This window comes from Typopeltis vanoorti, chromosome 5 (assembly GCF_054136105.1).
Source record: "Typopeltis vanoorti isolate ZY-2024b chromosome 5, IOZ_Tvanoo_1.0, whole genome shotgun sequence".
NCBI classification, from domain to species: domain Eukaryota; kingdom Metazoa; phylum Arthropoda; class Arachnida; order Uropygi; family Thelyphonidae; genus Typopeltis; species Typopeltis vanoorti.
Genome location: NC_143553.1, coordinates 16,145,610 through 16,166,003, shown reverse-complemented (window position 1 = coordinate 16,166,003; position 20,394 = coordinate 16,145,610). Strand labels below are relative to the sequence as shown.

The window sequence follows — 20,394 nt, the reverse complement described above, 5'->3', positions numbered from 1 at the left end:
GATCCTCAATGAATACATTGATCTGAAAGCAATTATAAACTTCATGTACAGTTGTTAAGTGAACATTTCCAAGTTGAGCATTTCCTGCACTCTTAAAAGCAGCCAAGTCTCTGAGGGTGAAAGGCTTAGAAGACGTCACAGATGAAGAATGGGGTGATTCAGATAAGGAGGTGATTCGGCAGACTTTAAGGTTTAAGGTTTTGACTCCTAGTTGAGTGAGTATACAAAGGTTACCACACTAGACTTAATGTCTGTAGAAGAACTGCAATTTAGTGTGAATACAGAATTCGAATTGGAGCCATGTATGTTAATGGAACAGGAGATGACAGCATAAAATGTGCCGATATATTCCAATAATCCATCTCATTGTCATATGTTTAGTATTATTTCTTGAAAAATTCCCGTGTTACTCCTCTAAAATAAACTATTATTTAAATGGCTAATATAGCCTATTTTAGTTTAGGAGTGCCTCTTTTATTACTGTGTCATTCGCTCTTTACCCAACATTCCACTGAAGTTATAAAACTAATATACGAAGAATAAAAAATAGGAGAAATTTTGGACAGACCTTTTTGGATGTTGTTTTCTGTCTTCTTATTCCGGCGATGTGCCTTCATATGTTGTTAAGCCTTTGACATCTTATTACTGGGCTGTTAAAGGAAAAGACGAAGATATGAGAACTGAGTTGAAGGCAATGAATAGAAAGATAAGGACTCTTGAGATCAGTTCAGTTGATGGAGAAAAAAAAGAACAAAAGGAACAGGGATGGGTAGGGGAGAGAGCGACGGGTTAATATCAGAGCAAGGAAGGAGTGGACGTGACAGAAAGTGTCAAGAGAATGAAAGAATAAGACAAAAAGAGGTAGAGAATGTCGTGAAACTGCAGGAGAAAAAAAAAAGCGAGAGAGGATGGGAAAAGAGAAACCTTGATGGATGCCAGAATGAGTAGAAATGAAGCCATGACAGGCATAATATATGGAGATTCCATGATTCAGGGTGTGCATCGTAACATGCTCGAAGAGTGTCTGCCTGGTGGAGCAATGAGAGGATGAGTTTAGCGATGGAGAGAGGACAGAATGTGGAGGAGATGGCATTAATGGTTGGTACTAATGACCAAATAGGCAACCTTAATCGGGTGGCAAAGGATTTGAAAACAATGTTAGAGATTGTATGAGGGAGCAAGTGGGAGCGTCTGGACAGAAAATCTAGAACTGATAGGGTTGAGAGCAGGAGGGACGGCCTAATGTGAGGAAGATGTTTCAGGAGACAAGGTAAGTTTGAATGCATTGCAGACTACGGAAAATAACAGATATGGGGCCGAAAGTAGTGACTTATCTGGCATATATTTAGAGAGAGAGAGGACTGAGAATACGTACCTTTTTTCTATATACTAATGCCAGGAGCATTAGAAATAAAGTAAATGAATTAATAGCAGTGATTGATTCAGTCTCTCCTAAAATTATTGGTATTAGCGAAACACGATTAACAGATGATGATGTCCTGACAGTAAGAGAGGTAAAAGGATATACCATTTTCTGACAGAATGGGGGCAGAGAAACAGAGTGGCTTAGTTTTGCTTATGATAGCTGATGAAATGGATCCTCTTAGGACAAAGAGCCAAATGGGATTTAATTCGCGTGGCGTTGAGGGTGCGTAATGTCATTTGGAGGTTAGGAGAGCAAGATATATAGTTGAATGCGGCTATTGGCCAGGGAATGTAGAGGGGGGAGGGATAAACGGGAAATATTCGAGAAAATTGGCTTGGTGAGTGGAAACATCATTATGGATGATTTCAATTATGGAAATATCGATTGGATAGAGGAAGTAGCCTATAGTAATAAGGAAACTCAATTTTTAAATTCTTGAGGGACAGTTATCTTAAACAGCATGTATTGAAAGGAACGCAACACTCGAGAGTTTTGGATTTGGTTATCGTGTGAGAGGATTCGATTGTGACTGAAATGTCTTACTTGCCTCTGCTTCCTAAAAGTGACCATATAATGTTGACCTCGGGGGGGGGGGTGGAGATACATAAGCATGCTTAAAGTCTTAAAGAGAAAGGAAATTACCTGTGGAATTACAAAGCAGGCGATTTTTACAGTTTTATAGAAATCAACTTCGTTCAGTGCCGTGGATCGAGGAATTAGGAGGTAAAGAGGTCAGTAATACATGGAAGTTAGTTAAGGACCATTTGCTAATAGCACTGGCGAAGTGCATACCACGACTGAAAAAAAAATGAGATAAAATGGATGACAATGAGCTCAAGAAAGAATTACAGATGAAGAAAAGTTCTAGAAAAGTATAGAATGAGAGGTAGTGAACAGTTACACGAGGAATACAAAATTCAAGCAAGATAGGTGACTAATATGCTAATGAGAGAAAAAAATAGAATATGAGAGGAGGCTAGCGGTTCTTTCAAGGTATTTTTTCCCTTGTGGTATTTACAATGTGGATGTATTTACAACACTGAGCACTCTGTATGTCAGCTAGGCGGTGGACTAGATAAAATTATAAAATTTCGGCACGAAGTCTTAAGGGAATGCCCTAAAGAATAGCTTAGCATCTATCTCCCTTGACTTCGCTGTTTAATGAAAGCTTTGCAACTATAAAACTCCATGGTGGGGGAAGGAGGATAAAATAGTGTCCCTGCACTATCTTAGTACAGGAGTGGTGAATAATAGGGTGAGAAGTTTTTTTTTTTCTTTTTGGAAAAATTGGTATTGGAATTCAAGGAAGTATTCAGTTTGCGGATGACGTGAAGCTGGAGAAGGTTATTGGGTGCAGTGCTGATGTAGTGGCTCATCAGTACGATCTGAATAAGCTGGAAACATGGAAATTAGCTGTAAATATGGATCACAGTTTAATGTTAACAAATGTAGGGTATTGAATTTTGGGATCTGCAGAGAGGATACTGCATACGTTATATGTGGAACTATGCTGGGGGAAGCTGAGGAAGCACGGGATCTTGGAGTTATGGTAGATCGAAATTTTAAGTTTAAGGAGTATATTGCAGAGTTAATAAATACAACTAAGATGACTGCTGCAATATTACGAAGAATATTAAGCACCCGGTTTAGAAGTGATGAAGATACTTTAGAGAGAGTGCAGAGGAGGTCGACAAAACTGATTTCACGACTGTGGAATGTTAGTTATGAGGATAGATTGAATTCGTGTAATCTGCAGAGTTTGGCTCAAATAAAGGGAGAGGTGTTGATATGATCGAGACGATTAAGCTCTTGGGAGGTGTTTACCGGATGAACACGAGAGTGAGATTTTTCAGATTTGGAAAATAAGGAAGGACAAGAATTAGGGCCCATCCTTGAAACTTACGAAACGGGGTGGTGAATAAGAGGGTGAAAAGTATTTTTATGTGAAGAGTAGTTGTGGTGAGTAGAATGCATTTACTGAGTATGTTGAGAATTCTATGAGTGTGAATGAATTTAAACTTCAGTATGATAGATATGTTATAAGCAGGAGAGATTTTCTGCAAGTCCGTGGACTTTTGTAATATGTGTATACTTATAAATATATGTCCTTTATTCTGGTATAAGCTTCTCTTTCTCTCTCTCTCTCTCTCTCTCTCTTTCGATGAGTCTTTGATTCCAGGAGAGTTAATATAATAATATACTTAATTTAATATAATAAAATAATATTTTAATATACTAATTTAATATAATAATAAAATCGTTAATATAGTTAATATAATAATAATAATAATAATAATTTTTTTAATAATAATAATAATATATTTTTTAAACATTTTATTATGTCTCAGTATAAGTTACATACAATAATAATATTTACAGTATTTACAATAAGGATTATACAGAATTTTTTTTTTATGTCTCAGATGAATTGCATACATAGTTGCTGTAGTAATCATATATATATAATATTTATAACGCAGTACAAGTGTGTGTAACAGATACTTGCAAGTTAGTAATTTTCTTCCTCGAAGCTTAGCAGAGCGTATCTGAGGAAGATAATAGATGACAGAGGGTTGTGGTTTCATGGTTGTGTTCCTATAGTGTTCACAAGCCAGGTGTTGATTTTACTGTTTGTTGGTACGTTCTTGAAAGACTTCGACTGCTATTACAGTTTAACTTTTTTTGTGTGTGTGTGTGTGTAAATAGGGTTGGATTTAGACATGGTGTGTTTGTTTCTTTGTGTTCTAGTAGTGATAGTTTTTGAGAGGGGGGGGGTTGTCATAGGTTTGTGTGTGTGTGTGTATGTGTGGTGGGGGAGAGAGAAACAGGAATTGCTCTAATTTTCATTCTCGCTATAATATTTATATAGTGCCTGTTTCAGCTCTCTGTATGTTCCTAGGTTTCTGTTGTCGAACGGCAGTTTGTTTATCATGTCAGGTACGTAGAAGTTTCGGGTGGCTTTGCCGTGGTGATTGTTGTACTTACATGTTATGTAGTTTGTTGACTGTTGTCTTGTTATTTGATATGTTGTTCTGGTTACTCTATATGTTGGGCTGTAGTAGTGTTTTAACATGACTGTGTAGTGGCGTAAGTGTTTCACCTTAAATATTTTGTGTTTTGTCCGTGCTTCCTGCATAAGAGTGGGTTGTTTCCAGATTATCAGTTTTATCATTTTATCTTGCAAACATTGTAGCCTGTTAAGTCTGTAGTCTGCGCAGAATGCGTATGATGTGATTGCATATCTTAAAATGTTTTCACATAATGCTTTATAGATTAGTATTTTTATGTGGGTTTGGGCAATGTTTCTTAATCTGTATAGTTTGCTTGCTATTATCCTAAGCTTGGTATGTAGGTAGTTTGTATGTGGGGGGGGTGGGGGGGGGGGGGGGTGGGGGGGGGGGGGGGTGGGGGGGGGGGGGGGTGGGGGGGGGGGGGGGTGGGGGGGGGGGGGGGTGGGGGGGGGGGGGGGTGGGGGGGGGGGGGGGTGGGGGGGGGGGGGGGTGGGGGGGGGGGGGGGTGGGGGGGGGGGGGGGTGGGGGGGGGGGGGGGTGGGGGGGGGGGGGGGTGGGGGGGGGGGGGGGTGGGGGGGGGGGGGGGTGGGGGGGGGGGGGGGTGGGGGGGGGGGGGGGTGGGGGGGGGGGGGGGTGGGGGGGGGGGGGGGTGGGGGGGGGGGGGGGTGGGGGGGGGGGGGGGTGGGGGGGGGGGGGGGTGGGGGGGGGGGGGGGTGGGGGGGGGGGGGGGTGGGGGGGGGGGGGGGTGGGGGGGGGGGGGGGTGGGGGGGGGGGGGGGTGGGGGGGGGGGGGGGTGGGGGGGGGGGGGGGTGGGGGGGGGGGGGGGTGGGGGGGGGGGGGGGTGGGGGGGGGGAGTTTCAAATACGGAATCCAAATAAAATTTTTTCATTAATAAATGTAATAAATAAATACATTTACTGAACGTAAGTTAGTAAGCCTAATACTGAGATGACTAGGCTTTTCCTCCTGGAAATAGGCAAATCGGACAAGAAAGACAATAAGAACCCATATTGTTCTGTAATTATTCCTTAGTAAAGCAGCATTGCTATACCAACAATCATTATATTGAGGAGGATGAGGGAAAATAGTATTAATCATTAATATTACTACTACTAGTACTACTAATAATAAATTGATTTTTTGATGTAAATATGTTTCACAATATAATAATAAAATATACAGGAATTCAGAGTAAAAATATTGGAAAACTTGAAAAAATTCATTCCTGAAGATTTTTCAATCATGTTTCACTTATTTACTCCTGTTTCTGTTATTCCTCAACGACAGGAGTGCCACATGCACTTAACTCCCGAATAACCTCGAAAGCAAGTAATTGCAGTTAATAAGGGAAGGAATAGGCTAAGAATACTAATGAGTATATGTGTGGGTATATTTCTGGCTTTTGAAGAGGTGATCGGTGCAGTTTGTTAAAAAAAAAAATAAATAAAAGGTTAAAATATTCTCTAGGAAAGGAAAATAATAAAATAAGGAATGATGAATAAAGAGTCTTAAAAAACAAACCTGTAAACCTTTTAGAAGCATACTCATCTAGTGTTATATTTAGATGAGCAGCGGTTGGAAGTCTTATTCGACTTTTGAAGGATGCCAGTGGTCGGCAGATCACAGTTAGAAAACACAGTGCTAAAGGAAATTGGAATTGGGTTGAGCTGTTTTGAATTAAGGAAGAAGCAACTGGCCTTAAATCACTGCGTGTTTTTCCTATTCGGTTCGCTTGTTTTTCGGCAAGAAAAAAACAAAGAAAAAATTTCAGAGAGGAAAACCTTCCATCCTCGTATGAGACAGGCTAACTCACCTTCAGGTTAAACGCCCTGATAAAGGCGGTTGACATCCTTGATAAACGTAGGATGCTGACGTCCTTTTCAGCAGTTTCATTAAATGGGCTGTAGAATTTTTCTCTTCTCGGTTTCTGCAGTTTTGTAGAAAATAAGTTTAGGATGGAGGACTTTTTTTTATACATTCACGCCAAGTTTTTTTGTAGTCTTCCATTTTCCAGAGATGAGATGTTTCTTAAAGTTGATTTTTCTGTTTTGGAATTTTCGAGTTGGTTCGAAAAAATGGCTCAACAATGCGATCGTGCATGATCGCATTGTTGAGCCATTTTTTCCATGAGGAGACGACTACGAGAGTGGCATACCTAAATATGCTAGAGAAATTTGTGTTTCCCAGATTGAGAATGTGTAGGGCCTCATTTTCCAGCATGATGGAGCAACTCCACATTATGGCGACTGCGCGTATCCCACTGCTTGTGGCCACCGCGCAGTCCCGCTTTGATTCCGATGGAGTTCTTCTTTTGCGTATATTTATATTCGTGTATAAATAATTAAGTAAAAGAGTTATTTTCCCAAGTGATTACTTTTTCCGATTTTTACATATGGCTATGTTCGTGACCGAACAATTCATCGCGAGGAAAAATCAGAAAAATTCATCTCGCGAACTATTGATTGCAGAAAAAATTCGCTGAAAATGTTATTCGCTAGAAAATTGAAATGATATTGCATTGATACCGATATAAAAAGTAAATGCAGTGAAGATAAATTTCGTAAAGGCGTAAACTTTTACTAACGCATAAACTGAACAGCCATCGGAATACATAAATGTCTTTTTACTGTATTCAGTGTTAAACAAAGCCACCTGTTTTCTGGCTTCTGCGTTATAGCATCTGTTGAAGTGAAAGTTTCTTTAATGGTACATGGACATTTTCATTGTAGTCTTCGGACAAAACAGAAGTAGTAAAAATTTATCAATTCCTGAGTAAAAATGAATACTTCTGTGTGTTATAAGAAGTTGATTTACAACAAAATATTAGCATTTTTGAGATATCTTCTATTATTGATAAGACATAAGAGCTGCTGACAGTAAAAAATAAATAAATAAAATAAAAAAAAACCTAATGTATTGAGATTAACAAATTGTTCAATGCTAGCAATGTTGAGTTCTTTCCTCATATCGTTGTTTTTAATATGATATTGCCATTGATGCCCTCTATTCACGCTCCTAATCTTTCTCTCTAATATCTGCGCTCTCTAGACTTTGATAGTGTTTTTTTTTCTTTCTAAACCAGCTTTCAGATCCATAATTTTTTAAAACTGGTTCGAACACTGTCTTGTATACAGCTAGTTTTAGTGTTTTGAATAATTTCTCTAATTCCATGAAACTTTGTTCTTTTTCCTTCCTACCATACCAGCTTTGCTAATTCTGTTGTCTATTTCCATATTTAAAATTTTAAATATGCCAACTTTACTAAAAATTGTGCCTAAATAGCTGAAATATGCTTCTTCTGTAAGTTCTCCATTCAGGATGCAGTTCACATTTCGTCTTTTTATTGTTGATTTTCATACCAAATTTAATACAGCATTTATTCAGTTTATTTAGGGAAGCAGACTTATACTGGATTTACAGGGTGTTCGGGATAAATTTGACATATTTATAATTAATTATATTTTTCCGTAAGTTACATGTATTAACACACACTTCTCTTCATTTAAAAGTTTGGACCCTTCTTCATTCATATACAAGATGTCAGAAAGGATGGATAGCTGGAACCCACCTGAATCATGGAAGAGAATAACTTGTATCATGATGATTCGTGCCCGCCATCAAAATAAGGATATTACGACTGCTGCCCAATGCTCCCTGAATACAGTAAAAACAATCAGGCATGAACTAGAGACTTGCAATGGTGACTACGAGGATGTAGCAAGAAGAAAGATCCCTAGCAGACGATCTGATTGCGTTCGTACAGCAGAATTCCTCGCAAATCTGCAGGAACAGGTGTTGAAGAACCCTGGCATTGGAATTCGGGCTTTGTTCGTGGAGTTGCTAACTGTAGTCAAGCCCTGGATAACAAGGGTAGCCAATGGTAGGCCGTATGTATGGCAGCAGGATTCGACCCCTTGCCACACCTCTGGGAAAAGTCAAAAATGGTTGTCTGAAAATTTCTACGACTTCACCAGTCCAAATGTTTGGCCTCCAAACTCCCCAGACCTTAACCCCATGGATTATTTTGTATGGGGCGCAGTTGAAAAAGACACCAATCGCACTTCCAGTAATACAAAAGCCCAGTTAATGGATAAAATTAAAACAGTTTTTGCGGCCCTTCCCAGGGAGACTGTAGCATCAGCTTGTTCGAGGTTCCGAAGCAGAATTGAAGCTGTGATCGATGCTAATGGTGGTTATTTTGAGTAAATCTTGTTGATAGTATTGTAATTAACTCTGCCTGTAATGTTTTTTTGTCAATTCATTAAATTTAATAGATACAAAGAAGATTTTCTTTTTCCTTACGAAACTGTCAAATTTATCCCGAACACCCTGTATATGAGAGTATATATATATATATATATATATATATATATATTTTTTTTTTTTTTTTCTTGTAGGATGTACATTACGATAATATCCAGTGCGTAACCACCGTAGATATGTTGAAAATATAATATGAAGGATATCATATACAGAATGATTCAAAATTTATGCTTATTTAGAAGAATTTCTAATGCTTACGCCCCCCCTCCTTATTTTCTCCTGCAATTCAATTACATAACCACTCTTAATTTCTACAGGTTTGAAAAAGTTTTCAGATAGTATTCAAAATCTATTACTCGATTTTACCATTTTGACAAAAGAAATAAGAGAATAATATTGTTGTACCGTGAAGATTCTAATTCTGTAATCTTTCTTTGCCATCTTAAATCAGCTGTTCTGCTGTCTGCTGAAATTATTTGAAATTTTAGAAACACTATGCTATATTTTCAACGTGTAAAACTGCTTATATGCATACCACACAAAAGAAAGTTCAGTAGAAATTTCAGATTTTTGTTTCTTTTTCTTAAAATAATCTAAATATTTTTACTTCTACTTCTGATGCTGGTTGCTATTTCTGAAGTAATCTACGTCTTAGAAATATTTGATAGTAATCCTCTTAGCTGGAGGAAAAGGGTAAAGGCTTAGATTACTCTGGGTGCTATTGAGAAAGAAAAGAGAGGACACTTAGCCAGAAGGGACACTAAAGTGCCTCAAGCTGTAGTGCGAATTAGATCAAGAATGTCGTGTTTTGTTTTCAATTGTTGATTAGTAGACATCCTAACATAGAAATAAATATAGACATTTCTTTCACAGGCTGATACAGTATTTATGCTAAAATAAGTTCTTAATTTGTAATGATCAGTTTCATTTTTATTATCGAAAAATTATAAATTATTTCTTTCAATTATCTTGAAAAAGAAGATTTGAATTGTTTTTGAAAGAAAAGGAACATATGCATAATATTATTTTTTGGTGGGGCGGGGGGTTATAGACTTATTCAATCTGCAGATATTTCAGAGAATTTATTTTATAAATCGTTTGCAAGACAACTGTTACAAACGTAAATCACTTTGGGAAACATGTCCATTCATTTTAGTGTAAATAGTAGCAAATGTTTAGCTACTTCAACAATGCCATGTATCTAAACTGGAAGAAAAAAATATTTATACAAGAGTAATAACATTTATACAAGAGTAATAACATCTGCTGATGTTAGAACTCTTACATAAATAATTTTTTTCTGACATATCTCTATTAGTTATAATGTAATCAATCTACAGATTTTTGCCCTCTTGTATTCTACCATCTTATGGGCAGCGATTTCTTCTTTGTACTACAAGAAAAAAAATTCAGATAACACAAGAAAAATATGTAGTATTTTCTTTTTCATTGGGTGAATTTACAATGTCCTTTCTTTGTGTTTTGGAAGGAAAGGGTAAATGATTATTTTCTTACTATTTTTGCCATTATAACATCTGATACAATTAGTATATCTGAACTAGCAGAAAGTATATACATATCAATTTAAATCATAACCGTTAATTTCATTTTGTAATGACCAATTATACAGGAAAACCAAGAAGATTACAATATAAAGAAAATAAAGAAAAAAAATTAGTGATATGATTAAAGAATTTCATTTTATTCTCTATAAAACAGTCGCTCAAGCAGGTCCTTCAGGAAATCTGTGAAGTATTCTTCGAAACATGATTTTGAACAAAAATATAACATAATCTTGAACCTCCGCAGCCTGTTTTTTTTTCAAAAATAATTCAAATATTTCAAATAATTATCGTGAATTAATTTTTTTCGAGAACAAAGAAAATGTTTTGTGGAGTAAGCGATTAGAAAAAATTAGCAAAAAAATAAAAATAAATAAAAATTAAATTAGTGTTCCAAGGTAAGGCGATATTTAAATGAAGAAACTATGCAAGAACCTTTATTTTGTCCAGGCATTAAAATTGCTTTGTACAATAAAAAGAGAAAATAAAAATAATTTCTATATTTTTAGTTTATCCAATATAACTAGGATTCAGTTACCCAGCATAGAACGAAGAACTGCATTCCTTGTTACAGACAACTGAGATGCAGCTATGAGCGTGAGATAATCCGATTAACTGTTCTCTTCAGCGGGAGGGTTTATCACACCTTCTAATGGACATGCTGGCCGAATTGCACTTCTTATAACTTCAACAGATAGCATTCATCGTATCCAGATTTATCTGGACGTCTATAGACGTCCTGCCCGGTTGAGGGGGGGGGGGTTAAACGAGGAGGAACTGTTACACTTAATAGATGACGTCGAACCAAATGGCAGGGAAAGTTCTGCCAAAGATTATGATTGTGATGAATCCGTTAAAGAATTCAGTTTAAAGAAATTAGCAATAAGATTAGACTTGGCAAGAAAGTTATTTTATGGATAATGATCTCTCAATGGAGCTTTCCAGAAAATTTACGAGACAATTGGATATTTGTTTAGTTCCGTATTATGAACTTAATAAAAAATTGTAGCATAGTGGTAAGCAAGGTCTTATTACTGACTTCTTGAATTCATAACTAAACCAACCGAAGTGTGCAATAAGAACTGTTGCATATATAAATAAAGAACATCTATGAAGTATACATACAATTTATAATTTTTATAATTTTTTACTATGTATTTGTTGCATAGTTTATGTTTTCTTAACTTACATGAATTACCTGAATATGTCATTGTTTATATAATCTTACAAAAAAGAAAAAAACGATATGGGAACCTAAACCTACTTTTTTTTGTGATTTGAGTCTCGCATAACGCGATTTATATAACGCGGTATTTTTGTGGAACCTAACATCCGCGTTATACAAGAGTTACCTGTACTTCAATTTGTATCTTACCTTCCAAGTGCAGACTTCATTCGTGCCCAATGCGGAAGTGTTTAAACTATTTAAGAATATGCAAAAAAAAAAAAAAAAAAAAAAATTGACCTCTACTGTAAGCCGAAATTGTTCTGTTTTTTTTTTTTCATTTTTATGCAATTTACATAACTGTTTACTATTAATTTACAAGTATATATACATATATCATATGTAGAGAATTAGCCAAGAACTAAAATTAGACAAGATTTTTGCATGTACATCTTAAATATTTTTTATGTTATTTAAATATTTTAGTTATCATCTTTATGCTAAGACCAATATTGTAGATAAAAATTCCTATTACCAACAAATGTATCATTTTTGTCAACAAATTTATTTACCAAGTATTGAAACTAATTGATTTTCAGTAATAATAATAATCGTATGATGATACACGGTCGTGAGTCCCCTTTATGGGGAGGTACGGTACCATCTCATTCTCCCCATAATTTTATCTGGGCTCCGGAACAGCTGACGAATCAGACCTATGGCTGGGTCAGTATTCCTCACTGTAATCCGTGTATGTTGAGAGAGGACTTGAAAGTATTGTTAAAGGTAGCGAAAGAAAAGAGTGACAGAGTTAGAATGGTGAGTCTGTTGCCGCGGTATGACAGAGAGGAGTTTAGAAGGAGGGCCATAATCGCAAATGACATTATGCTCAGGTTATGCAGACGGTGTGGTGTGGAATTCGTGGACGTGTGGAATGAGTTTGATGGGCGAAAGGACTTATACAAGATGGATGGCCTGCATTTGAATGGACCTGGTGTGCGAAGACTGGAAAAAGTGTTGCTGAATGAAGTGAAAATGGATGTGCAGAACCAGGGAAACTAGAACTACCAAGGAGGGAGGGGAGTGGATATGCAGACATCAGTGAGACAGTTGAGTGTAAAAATGTATATAATGTACCTGAGCCAGCACTAAGGACAAAAAATGGGAATGGAACATTTAGAATAACGCATCAAGATAGGGGTGGGACAAAGGGATCACTGCATTTCATGTATACTAATGCCAGGAGTATTAGGAACAAGAAGGAAGCATTTTTGGCCTTGATTGGCTCTTCCTGGCCACAGGTTATTGGCATTAGTGAAACATGGCTGACGAAAGATGATATAGTTAGTGGGATAGAATGTGTAGGTTATAGTGTGTTTAGGAGGGACAGAGAGAATAAAATGGGAGGAGGTGTTATTGATGATAGCTGATGAACTGGAGCCAAGGAGAATTGAAGTTGTATTGCAGGATAGTGAAAGGAGCTCATTTGAGGCTATTTGGTGTGAGATTGAGACTGGCAGAATAAAATATACAGTTGGGTGTTGCTATAGACCAGGTGATGGAATAGATGGTGGAGATAGTATTCATAAACAAATTGATGAAATGAGTGGAAGGAGGGTAATTATTATGGGGGAATTTCAACTATGGTAACATTGATTGGAAGGAGGAGAGGACACATGTGAGGAAGGAAATGGATTTTATTCAATTATTAAGGGATAACTATCTGAGACAGCATGTAATTGAAAATACTAGGGGGTGTGAGAGTGCTTGACCTGGTAATAGCATCTCACAATTTGACTGTAATGAATATATTACCATGTTGCCACCTATTGGTGAGAGTGATCATAAGGTCTTGACCTGGGAGGTGGCTAAAGGTGTGGAATTTTTGATTAAGACAGGGTATATGTGGAATTACCGTGCTGGCAAGTATGACAAGCTTAGGAGATTGCTTGGATCAGTACCATGGCATGTACAACTGCAAGGGCTGGACGTCGATAGAGCATGGGAAGTGGTCAAAGAGCATTTACAGGAGGTTATGGCTGATTGTATACCTAGGGTCCGAATAGTAAAACAAGTAGGGGTTAAATGGATGAATAACACCATTAAGCTTGAGCTGCAAAAAAAGAAACAACTGTGGAGGGAATTTAAAGAAAGGGGTGACCTGCAGGCACACGAACGGTATAAAGTGCAGGCCAGAAGGATAACGAGTGTGGTAAAAACAGCAAAAGCCGTTTTGAAAGGAAACTAGCTATGCAAGCAAAAGAGAATCCCAAACAGTTCTTTCAATACGCTGCAAGCAAGAAAAAAACTGTACATGGCAAAATGATTTTAAGGAATGACGATGGTAAGGAGGTCACTGAACCAGTCGATATAGTGGAGTTACTGAGCGCGCACTTTGCAAAAGTATATCATCCAGGTGGTGACATTGAAAAATGAAGGAGCCATTAGTTTATACGGGAATTGTGATCAATGAAGTGGAAGTGAATAGTCTATTACAGAACCTTAATGTGAATACATCTGTGGGATTGGATGGTATACCGGCACTGGTCTTGCGTGTAGCGGCTAAGGAATTATCAGTGCCCTTGACCATGTTGTTTAATCTGAGTCTCGGGTCTGGTTTAGTCCCGAAGGCGTGGAAAGAGGGGAAAATAGTTTCACTGCATAAAGGAGGATCCAAGACTATGGTTGCAAATTACCGACCAATCAGCATATCAGGAGTTGTTATCAAGGTCTTGGAGAAAGTAGTCAAGAGAAAAATACAGGAATGGATTGATGAAAATGAGATACTGTACAGGGGACAGCATGGCATCGTGAAGGGTAGATCATACCTGAGTAACTTGCTCAAGTTTTATAACAAGGTGACGGCTGAACTGGATAAAGGAAATGGGTTTACAGTGATACTGCTGGACCTGGCAAAGGCGTTTGACAGGATACCACATGGAATTCTAATCCGTAAACTACAACATATGGGAATGGATATAGGGTTGGTGAGATGGATAGGTGGGTGGTTGATGGAGAGATATCAAAGAGTGGTTTATTCAGGAGTGGAGTCCAAAAGACGGCCTGTGACTAGTGGGGTGCCGCAGGGTTCTGTTCTTGGACCACTGCTGTTTTATCTGTTCATTAACGATATAGGGTAGGATCTAAGTGGAACAGTTCATTTGTTCGCTGATGATGCAAAGTTGGGGAGGGCGATAGTGAATGCAGAAGATGTCAAAGTCTTGCAGGATGACTTAGATAGATTGGAGTTCTGGGCTAAGGAGAATGGATGTCAATTTAATGTGACAAAATGTAAGGTTATGCATTTTGGGGTGAAAAGATTAGCAGCAGTATACCACATGGGTGGAACTGTACTCCAAGAGATTGATGAGGCCGGGGACTTGGGAGTGTTGGTGGATAGGGAGATGAAGTTTAGGGGGCACATTGCGAAAGTAGCTAAATCAGCTCATCAACTCACTTGGTTGTTGAAAAATACCTTGACGAGCAGAGACAAGCAAGTTATTGTACCTCTGTACCGAACCTTGATAAGACCTCATCTTGACTACTGTGCCCAGATTTGGTCACCTAGGTTCCTTCTCGATGGGGAGGAGGTGGAGAGGATCCAGAGGCGAGTGACTAAGATGATAGCAGGTCTATGGAATGAACCATATGAGAACAGGTTGAAGATTTGTGGGTTGCAGAAACTGGTTGATAGACGGAAAAGGGGAGATATGATTGAGACATTCAAATTGCTAAAAGGATTCTATAAGATTAATTCAGAGGATATTTTTGAGATCAGGACTGGTGGTGGGAGAACTAGGGGACACCTATGGAAGCTGGGCAAGAGTGTGGTTAGCAGTGGTGTTAGAGCTGGGTTCTTTACTTTTAGAGTGGTAAATGAGTGGAATAAGCTGCCAGAGTCTGTTGTGGGTGCTATGACAGTGAGCGAGTCCAAGGCAAGGTATGATAGATACTGTGAGAATGTCGTATAGTTGTGTGGACATGATGTTTAGGGCCTCCCTCGATGAGACTAAGGACTCCCTGGAGTAGCCCGAGAATAATAATAATAATAATAATGTTCACTGGACCGGTTTGCCTGCTTGCGGGATGAAAAACTCCAAATAAACTGGTGGAAAAAACCCTGCTGTTCACTCCCAAGACCGGCTAACTTGGCTATGGCAGATCCTTAAGCTCCTCACGTCATTGACGGGAATCGAACCTAGGACACTCCTTCCCCCAGGAGTACGGTTGCGAAGCGCATAGCCACGAGGCTAACCGCGCGAACTGATTTTCAGTGATATTACACTGTAAATGGATCATATCGTTTATATGTATGTTATCTGATTTTGCTGAACTTTTTTTTTTCAAATAACTTTTCAATTTTCATTCAGTTTACCTGACTTATTTACACTTAGGCTGGTAGTGATGCATTTTCTCTTGCTTTTATATGTATAATGTAATAAACTTGCCCTACTTTTATATTCCCGTTATTTTCCATATGTAATTGCAATTACCAGCAACTTTCGTATACTGATAATAAATTAATCATATGAGAATTAGTAAGGAAATACAATTATTCAGTGACATATATTATATATATATTATATATATTATTATACGTATTATATTATACATTATGTTACATTTCAATTTTTGCAATAATGTGCATTTATTTTAGAATACTATTCAAAACATAACACTGCAAGTTTCTTAAGCATTATTACTCTACATTGTAAACTGAAGACAGTCGTTTTTGTTGTTTTCTATACTTCTTTTTATTACCTATTCTTCTGAAATCTAGTCTTCTCGTTTCCGATAATCTTTGTTAGTGCATCCTTATTTATTTATTCATTTTAATTTACTCATTTTAAACACTACATTTGTATACCAATTCTCTTTCCTGTTTTGGATTATTGCATGTGGTCAGTAGAGGATTATTATCATTAGGGGAGATACTAAGGGAAAGTGATCAGAGCATACTTCACCTTTACGACGAGTTGCCTCATACCTGAAAATACCTCAGGCGCAAACTTCACTTATCTGTCTGTATGCTTACTTGCGAAAAAGGATTAAAACCGAGTTTAGAAAATTGCTTGGTATCTTTAACATAGTATATACCCAAGTTAAAAAACTTTTCACATATATATTATTATATTATATTACATATAATTATACTATATTATATATATTATATTATAAGCTGTTGATTATCCGCCATGACAACTGGAAAGTGTAGTTCACAAGTTGAAAGTGTAGTTTTAATAATTTTACAAATTATTAAAAATCAAATCAAGCTATAAGATACAAACGGGAGTGAAATCCGTCGCATTAAATAAAACATTCAAGATTTCTGTTTGTGTTAATTATTTTGAGTTTTTGCCTGCAGCTTCGTGATGTGACTTTTTTTGGTTTCTTGTTTTGTTTGTGGTTGATGGCTCTCAAACTGCTATCTTAGGGTATATTCCTAAACAACTAAATGTTTTCGAGGATGCCATATGTGTAGTTTATTCATTTGAATTTTATGGGTTTCACACTAATGACTTTCCATATGCAAATATCTGCGGCATAAATATGCTTCGGCCGAATGGACTAAGGCTTCGATGACTGTGTAATGTCTAAGTGAATATTAAATATGTTCTTCTGGCCTGCTTGCTTTTGATAGAATAAATAAATAAATAAATAAATAAATGGGCCACACTATGGAATCTGTGATGCTTGTAGCTTTCTAGTGAAAGCTCTAAGTGTATTCTACAAAAATTCTGAATTCTGAAGGAACTTCGACAATGGAAATAACTTCAACCCTAATACCCCATTAGGAGATGGAAATGAAATTAAATGTTAAATATATTAAATATTAAATATCTTTGTGATAACTTCAACGTTCTCCTTACGATTTCTTTTAACTGCAGAGAATAGGATATGTAGTTGTATCTCATTAAAATCTCAATCTGAGCTAATTTCATAATTTTTGATTACATTTTTTTCTTAATTGTGGAAAGGCAGCATGTTCTAGGTTTCCCATTACTATTGACACTATGGAAAACACTGTGATGCTTGTAGCTATCTAGTAAAAGTTCTAAGTGCGTTCTACAAAAATTCTTTAAATTCTTCGTTTATGATGCAACTTTATATTCAATGATGAAATTGTTGATTTCAGCCACTGATTTCAAAAATGTGATAATATAAGTACTTTTAAAAGATAAACCAGAAAGAAACACAAATAACAGTTTATGAATAATATATTATTTATTATCTACCTTTTCCGTAACATGAATAATTATTCACTTTTAAGTGAATAATTATTCATATATAAACAATTATTCATAAATAAGCAATTAAGCTGACCGTCAATTATAATTGACGGTTAGCTTAACAGCACAATACATCTTATATCTGAGACTTCTCAACAAAACTAAGGGCTCCCAAGGGGCCGCGCCCACAGTTTGGGAAGCGCTGGACTAAAATACTCCACATTTGTCTCAAATAATCAAAACAACCCATAACGGTCTTTCCAATGGTCGAAGTTCTCAAGGTAGCCAGTCAGCTAAAATACCTAGGAGTAACAAGAGATGTAAAATTGAGATTGAGGGATTAGGCCTATGAGCACTGAAAACAATATATACAGGAGCTATACTACCATTGATAATTGACGGTCAGCTTAACAGCACCATGCGACTTATACCTGGAACCATTAAAACAACTCCTATTTATTGGCTTACAATGCTAAGCAACATAATACCACCAAATCTAAGAAGTGATGCTCTGTCACGAGAATATGACAAAGTACTCAGAAATACTGTATTGCCTATACATAATGACATATCAGAACTATAGCTTAACAGATTGAAATCAAGAAAGCCCCCCCCCCCTCTTCGTGAAGATAAACATCTGAGAATGATTAATTAAAATACTAAAAATTAATGGAAACGAGTGTGGAGCATAAATACTAATGCCCAACTCAAAATTTAGTTTGATAGTTGCTGCCTCAACATCCCGGCAGGGGCGCGCCAGTAGTGTCTGGCACCTGTGTGCAAAACTTTAGTTGGCGCCCCTATCCTCCCCTCCAATAAAAAAATCACTTTAAAAAAACGTTTCTTTTTTTTAAATATTTCCTCCTCTTTGGCGCCTTTACTATCCTGGCGCCTGTGTGCGTCGCACACATTGCACATATGGCCGGCGTGCCCCTGTATCCCGGGTGTGGAATTGGAAAGACATGGATAACACTGAACAGGATTCGTACGCAATAGAAGATGTGCAAGCTTTCTGTACAAGTGGAGGAAAATTCCCTCACCGGAGTGTGACTGTGGACACCCGAACCAATCAATCCATCATATTTGCATTGAGTGCAGTCTTCGCGCATATACGGGTCAAAGGAGCGACTTCCTAGAGGCGACACCGCCTTCTATAGACTGGATCAGAGAACATGATCTTAACTTATAAGTGCTTTGTCCGTCAAACGTGTAACTGCCTGTTTTACTGTAATTATTTATCATTTACACTTTTTTTTATTTTACTTTTTACATATCTGTACCCATTTTTGTAAATGTACTTTTATAACTTTATGTAGATTGCCATACGATAAACAATAAATAACCTCCTGGTAGGGTTACTGTTGGGAAGAAAACGAAAACACCACACACACACACACACTTAGTAATCTACAGTTTATTCGACATCTGAAACAACTATCGTTCAAAGATTTGAACCGTAGGTCAGATGTCCACAGAAACTGCACTTTCTCGCGATAGTTTAGGGCTCCTGTGCAGTCAGTCGAAATTATCAATTTATTGTTTTTTCCCCTAACATTAGATATCACTCTTTCTAGACATGTAGAATGATGCTAAGCTGCAAACATAACTTTAACTAGGCAAAATAGCTGAAAATATCACAACATTTTCTGCAAAAATGGTATGGCGCCGTAAATGAATTCATTTTTTATATTTAGAAAGACATCCCAACTAATGTAATTCTGATTTTTATGTGTGGTCTCTTTGAGTTTACTTAGGTAGGGCGATATCGATGTTTATTCTTCTTTCCGTCAATTTACTATTTCATAGCGAACCCTCTCTCTCGTTTCGTTTTGGTTGCCTAAGAAATATCGATGTTTATTTTAATTTTTTAAATTTAGTAAAAAAAAAAAAAAGATTACAAGCATTTATACTTCCAGTCTATTTTTGACATCCGTGCATCATGGTACGTGAAGAAATTTCATAGTGAATGCTTTGCTCTCTCCATGTAAAAAAAATGTGGCTAATATTCCTTTCGTAATTAAGTTCATGTATTTCAGTAATGTAAACTTCCGTACTACAGAACTATATATATATATATATATAACGTTTTTTAACTTGGGTATATTATGTATTCAAGATACCAAATAATTTTATATAAACTTGGTTTTAATCCTATTTCCCAAGTTAGCAAACGGACAAGAAAGTCAAGTTTGCGCCTGCAAGTAGTGCAAGTCCAAGACAACTCTTGGTAGTGCCAGTCGAGGCAACTCTTGGTAAAGGTGGATAAAGTTCTGATCACTTTTCTTAGTGTGTATAATACTAATATACTAATAACTAACTAACTAATATATAATATATATGTGTGTGTGTGTGTGTGTGTGTGTGTGTGTGTGTGTGTGTGTGTGTGTGTGTGTGTGTGTGTGTGTGTGTGTGTGTGTGTGTAATATAATATATATAATAATATATAACTAAATAATAACTAATAAAAAGTAATATACTAATAAAGTATACTAAGAAAAGTGACCACAGCTTTATCCACCTTTACCACGAGTTGCCTCGACTGGCACTACCAAGAGTTGCCTTGGACTTGCACTACTTACAGGCGCAAACTTGACTTTCTTGTCTGTTTGCTTACTTGGGAAATAGGATTAAAACCAAATTAATATAAAATTACTTGGTATCTTGAATATATATATATATCTTCTTTCTTAGCATAAACTTTCATTTCCTGATAACATGATCAGGAAATGACACTGTC

The 20,394-nt window shown here is 37.1% G+C and overlaps 1 protein-coding gene across 1 annotated transcript in view; it reads left to right on the top strand.

Moving 5' to 3' along the window:
- Positions 1-20,394, top strand: part of LOC150106247 (uncharacterized) — a 49,071-nt gene that overhangs the window by 17,545 nt on the left and 11,132 nt on the right. The window lies entirely within an intron of this gene.